General features: G+C 43.4%; 1 protein-coding gene across 1 annotated transcript in view; it reads left to right on the forward strand.

Moving 5' to 3' along the window:
- The first annotated feature begins 5533 nt into the window (after positions 1-5533).
- RNF145 (ring finger protein 145) overlaps positions 5534-6269 on the forward strand; it is a 46924-nt gene continuing 46188 nt past the window's right edge. Inside the window, exon 1 of the mRNA XM_026063184.1 lies at positions 5534-5540. The gene's annotated coding sequence lies outside the window, so the exon portion shown is untranslated. The remainder of the gene's footprint in view (positions 5541-6269) is intronic.

Raw genomic sequence — 6269 nt, forward strand, 5'->3', positions numbered from 1 at the left:
GCCTTCCCGGGATCCGCCGCACCGGAAGCGGAACTGGCGCCGGCCGGAAGCGGCGGGGGCAGCGCCGGGGGCGGATGTGCGCGTCGCTGCGCCGCTCTCCCGGGCGACGGGCGGCAGCGGTCGCCATGGTAACGCGGCGGCCGGGCCTGCTCCGCGGCCGGGGCCGGACCAAGGGGCTGCTGGCGGCCGCTTCCCCTGTGAGGCGGCTCTTCCCGGGCATGTTGTCATCCCGCGTCTGCTGAAGCGACGGTTCCGCCTGGGGCGCCGCCGCGAGCTGGGGGAGCGGCTCCAGCGCCGTGGGCCGGTGCATGGACAGCAGACGTACTTCGGGGGGAGAGAATGTGTTTGGCACAGAGATGGGCGTTTGCCCTAAGTTGTTCTGCTACGCGGAAACAGTTCGAAGAGAATAACAGTGTTCAGCGGTAAAAATCAAGTGGAGTTTACACGGGCTGCAGTTCCTCTTGGCATCGGTAGAGGTACTGTTAAACTGGAGGGAGGGAATGAAAGTTGCAGTCTTCCCTCACCTTACATGTCCTGCTCTGTAGCGAGATTAGATTATTTTTACTCTCCTTTTTGGAGATAGATAGGGAAGGGAACAAAAAAGGAGAGATGAGCACCCAGGAAACAAGTAAAACTTTATTTCTGCTTCAGAAAGGCATCTGTAAATTTAGGAGCCATTCCTATCAAGTACATCAAATCTTAGCAAGTAAGTGCAATATGAATAAAAACTGGCTAGAAGCTGATTTACCACAGTCCATTTCTTTCCTGACTAGAAGTGAATTTAATGTATTTCCTGCTTGGATATGTATTTTGAGTTCTGTTCTCTATTCAGTTTTTAGCATAGAAGTGATTTGGTTTCCAAAAGAGCAGTACAAGAGGGAGACTACTGTAGGGACTGTTCCTGTCTACATGCAAACACACGTAAAACAAAGCAGTAGGTATCTCAGTCTCTAGAGGTTTTCCTTGTCCCTTTACGGCACATCGCTGTCTTCTGCCGAGGCAGCGCAGTACAGGTAGTGCTGGGAAGCTTCCAAAGCAGCAAGCAGCAACTAAAGTCACACCCTGTCATAAAAATGTGCACCCTCCAGGCCTATTTAAAAATTCAGGCTAGGAAAGTGGTATGTAGTGTAAAGCCTCTCTAGTTTTTGCAGTCTTTCTAATACATTTTTATGAATGTCAGATTAGCTTTTAAAAAGCTGTCTTTTGGAGACAAAAGGAGGCAGTAGGGGTCTTGGTTTTATTTATTTATTTGTTTTCTCTTTGAGGAGGAATATGGAAAAGTTTAAGTATTTTTGCTGATGTTTCATTTCATGTATGATACTGGTATTTTAGTATCCTGAAGCCTGAGCCATGACTAGGACTTCTTTGTGCTAGTTCAAAAACACTCTGATCTTGTTGTCAAGATTCACATGCCACAGATAAATACATCCTTCTTCTTGGCTATGAAAACGCATGGTGGTGCTCAATCCTAACATTAGTAAGTGCAGAGTGGTCAAGTAATTTGTCTAAGACTACCTAATTATAATTCAGAGCTCAAACAGCATCATCTTTTCTTTGCACTGAGACGTTTGTGATATGGTGGTATTCTTTGGGTTTAGACTGCGGTAAATTCCTGGAGATCAAGAAGGAAGAAAAAGTAGTGGGGAAGTTTTAAAGCAAATGCTTACTCCCTCTCTTCCTGATGTGCGCTGTGTCCTGGGATGCTACAGAGTGAAATAAAAGAAGTGACTGCAAGACAAATTGATGCCTAATGGCTCCATTCCAGTATCTCCTGTTCACAGCAAGCATTTCTGAGCGTTTTGAGGAATATGCTCCTGTGGATACTCAAGCCTAGGAGCTAATCTTCTAAATTGCTGTGCATGCTGCATATTAGAAAACAAAAATCCCTTAGGAAAACCCCTGTAGCAACTCCATTTGGGGAATGGTAGATAAGGATCCTTTAAAATGATTATTAAAGTTGAAAACAGTATGGAAATCTGAAAAGGTTATTTTGAGAACGAAGTATTAACAAAAAGTTTAAATCACATGGAGAAAAGGAGTTTGAAAGTAAAGGTAATGACACATTGCAAGGCTGGCAGATGATAAATATCTGCTACATTCTTTGACTTCAGTGGGTGCAGAATCAATGCAGATGTTAATGTGATGCAGACTATGAATGGGCAACATCCCAGATTTCAGAGTTTTGCAACTTTTTTTTCAAATTGCTTTTTGTGTTCAGAAAATTCACTTGAGTATGTGCCATACTCCACCCCATTTCTAAATTGAACCCATGCTAGGAAAAAATCTAGAAGGGAGCCCATATTCTCCATTGGGCACAGAAGAATCCTTAAAATACAGCTCAAAACCAGTGTATTTTACTGTGAATATTACTCTGTTTCATGCTTTTTCTTTTCCTTTCTCAACTCTTTTACTCTTTTTACAGTATTTTCCATGTATTACTTTTTCCCAGTCCCTTTTCTCCATTTTATAATTTGTTCTAAGCAGGCAGTGAAGGCAATGACATCTGAGAATGTCAAGCTTTTCAAGCCTTTATTGTACAAGTGGTTCCAGCCCAATGCAGATTTCTGTGCAAGCCTTCTGTTCTGTTCATAACCACTGATGATAAATGTAATATAACCTACAGCCTGGTTTCCTGGACACTGCCATCACTGTGGCCTAGAAACTCTAGTGTTTGAATGCACGCTGTGATTCTGAGTCACTGCGTGACTCTGGGCAAAGCACCGAGAGCTGGATTCTCAGTGTTCAATAATGTGATGTGCTGTCTTAACTAGCAGCTCAGCTGGAGACATGGAAATGCCTCAAGTTTGAAGTGAAGCACATTTTCAAGTGATCACTAATACAGCAAGTGCCTGTCTGAGCTTCCTCATCAGTTAAGTGGAGGTTAGCATAATATTTATCTAGCTTCCTCACAGGAGTTTTTTCAAGATTATTTAATTAATGTTGGCACTGTGAGATGCTATAAATACTAGGGGGTTGTACCAACATACGACATGATTCTGCACTTTCTGAATGTGACTGTTAATTTTCTGCCACTGTTTGACCCAATTATTTTTATTTTATTTACTTCAGTTCTTTGTATTCTAGATTATGCCCAACTGGCAAGGGACCTTGGGAGAGAACTGTGAATCTTTTGTTCACAGAACAAAACCTGATTCATCACTTTCCTTACATCACCACTCAGCTCTCTAGCTTCTCAGTACAGAGATTGGTATGGCTCTTCCTTAGGTAAACTGTACAGCAGCTGTTTATCTTTTTGGAGTCAGGACTCTTCAGTATTATGAACATGGTAAAAATATATATAATCGTATGAGATATATAATTATCAGAGATACTGTAGAAGTTGTTTCCTGGAGAGACTGAAAATAAATATGAAATTGAGAGACTGGAACTAACAATTACTAGAAGGAGCGCTGAAAAGCAATGAGGATGGAAGGAAAACTGGGGGTCAATGAGAAACCAAGTGATGTGGAGAGACTTAGAAAATAGGATTGCAGGTAATGAATAGCAGAGGAAATTCTGACATGGGGACCATGGAGTAAGATGAGGTAAATCAGAGAAAGAGATATGTTGGCTAAGGCTCTATTGTGGAACCGAGTAACGTTCCCAGTTCCTGTGTCTGGGTATGTGTTTCTGCAGGAATTACAGTTTATTCGTTTCTGTACTTAGTGAATGGGATAGGATTACAAGAAAAGAACACACAGGTTTGGGGGGCTGGCTGCCATCTGTATTATAAGGCACATACATAAGGCACCAAGTTAGGTTTCATGGGCATTCTTAATGTTTACATAATTTAACTTCTGTCTGTTTGAATTTTCTGTAGAACTACTTATTAAATAAAACACTACATTATGTAACATGACCTCCTGCTTATTAAGACATACCTTTACTTATATATAAGTGTTTATGAATATTTATTGAAACAGTTGATTATAAAAAGCTTCAAATAAAACTTCCAATGTTATTGTCCATCTTAGGCATGCAGTGTCCTTCCGTGTCAGTGTATTCTGCTGCTCTTGAGAATTCTCATGAGGGATTTTCTTTGTATGCAGTTTGGGGTGCTGGCATTTGTCCATGCGCATGGAGAAATCAAGCTTCCACATTATCTGAACTCTGAGAAGGTCTTTTGAAAGTTTTAATGAGATGTCTCCATGCTGGCCCCCTTTAGTCCTCAGTTGCTGATTGCTGCTGAAAGTTTGGAATCCAAATGCCTCAGCTAATAATGAGAAATAAACAATCCTTGAATTCAGAACTCTTAGCAACCCAATGTCAAACAGAAAAGGCTTTTAAAATTCCAGAGAAATGAAGCAGAAAGTTGAGGTACTTTTTTAAAGACATGCCTGACGGTAAAACAATGATAAAGCCACATACCTGGTCAGCCCATTAGAAAGCTTGTGCTTTTCTGAAGTAATACATTTTAAGAATTAAATKATGAGAGATGGTGGAATGAAATAAAAGTGGAGCTCAGTTCCTATCGTTTGCTTGCAGCAATAGGAGAACTTTGGTGATTTGTTACAATACCTTCATGATATGAATACTTCTAAAATTGTAACAGAGATTTTCACTGCATCTCCTAGAAGTACCTCTTGCTCCCTACAGTTGTGAATGTATGTTTTTTCTCTCTGCTAGTTGCCATCTTTTTCTCAGAAGCATCGCTGATTTACAGAGGCAACCATTGCCCTTGACTTAATCAGCATAGAACCAAGCCCACAAAGAACAGAAGTGACTTGTGATTTTTTTTTCCACATACGGTGCAAGAATACCAGCAGTCCATAGAAATCATGATGCGATTCTTATGTCTTACATGACAACTGGTTCATATACCTTGTGGTAAGAAGTGGGGTAGTGGTTCTGACAAGTTTTAGGGAATAGGAGTGACTAACTAGTGAATAGGCCGAGCCAGACAGAACAACGGGGTGGCTGGAGTCTGGTGGAAGCCATTTTTTCCCCACATTCTCTGCAGGGTTTGGAGCACTGTGTTTACTCCAGATACAACAAGAGAATTAGACGATAGTGGCAAGATTGATAAAAGGATTCATAAAACAACAAAGAGGAACAAGAGTAGCAAGCACTTGTCATACAGGGACCTGTTAACTGAAGAAGGAGGAAACTAACTGGCAATAGAGAAACGCAGCGGCTCAGAGAAGCCGTCTGCAGAAGGACTTTGTAATCCCTGGAAGACACACAGTGCTTATGAGCAATAATCACATGTATACGTATCTCCTTAGTTTGGCTGCGCATGCATATTTTATTCTTCATAAAGAAAAGAATTACTGAGTCTAGGAACCGTCACATAAACAAAAAGCTTTAAACTATCTCGAGCCTGTGAGAAGTCGTGTTGATAAGCTGAGCTCTCCTACGGAGCCTGAGCAAAGGCCACCCTTGGAGGCCTCCGTGCGTTGTGCCGGGCAGTCTCACTCCTGCAGAGGGGAACCCGGCGGAGCTGGCACCCGGGGTGACGGCGGCAGCCGCGCTGCTGAGTACTAGGCTGACAGAGGTCTGAGAGCTGACAGGTCCGGAGCGTTAAGACCAAATACAACTGTGTGAGTATGCAACAGGGTCGGGCCCTACCAGATTTTCACCTTAGTTAACACAGGAATTTTCAAATTACCATTTTCTTCTGGTGTTTTGAAAACGTTTGGGTACTCAGAGATGAGTAATTTTGCAAAGCAGAATGCGGACAGGCACCCCCCCCCCCCTTTTCCAGTATCTGCATTCCTTGTGTGTCCTTTCTAACACGTATGTCTCGCTGAAATGCTCCAGTTCTCATTACAGACGGAAGAAAAAAAGCAATTATTAAAGTTGGCCAGCCCAACCCCTGTGAACTACAGGATTTTCCAGTTCAGTGTATCCTCTCATTCCTCACTGCGGCAAAGTTTCTCATCTCTCGGACAAGGTGGCTTTGCAACTTTTCAAACATCAAGGTCAGAAACATTACTTGGGTGGCAATTTTTCCTCAGACTTAGCTCAGGGGCTGCGTGGTGGCCCACTGCCCCTGACACGACCCTCGCTGCTCCGGCTGAAAGAAGGCAGCAACCGAAAGTCAGCTGTTTTCTGGCTGGTTTTGCGGCGAGGATGACTACCGAGGCGGCTGCACGCTGCTCGGAAAGATCGAGCCCGCGCTGACCCGTTAAGCGGATTTTTCGTCCCAGCAGCCGCGCACGGAGGATTAGGAAAACGGCGGAGCTACCGCCGCCGCTCGCGGCCTTCCGCGGGTCATTTGCCCGCATGAGCCCTTCGCGTCTACAGAGAGGAGGGAGGAAGAAAAAGAA

This window comes from Apteryx rowi, unplaced genomic scaffold (genome assembly GCF_003343035.1).
Source record: "Apteryx rowi isolate R43461 unplaced genomic scaffold, aptRow1 scaffold_2, whole genome shotgun sequence".
Lineage (NCBI taxonomy): Eukaryota > Metazoa > Chordata > Aves > Apterygiformes > Apterygidae > Apteryx > Apteryx rowi.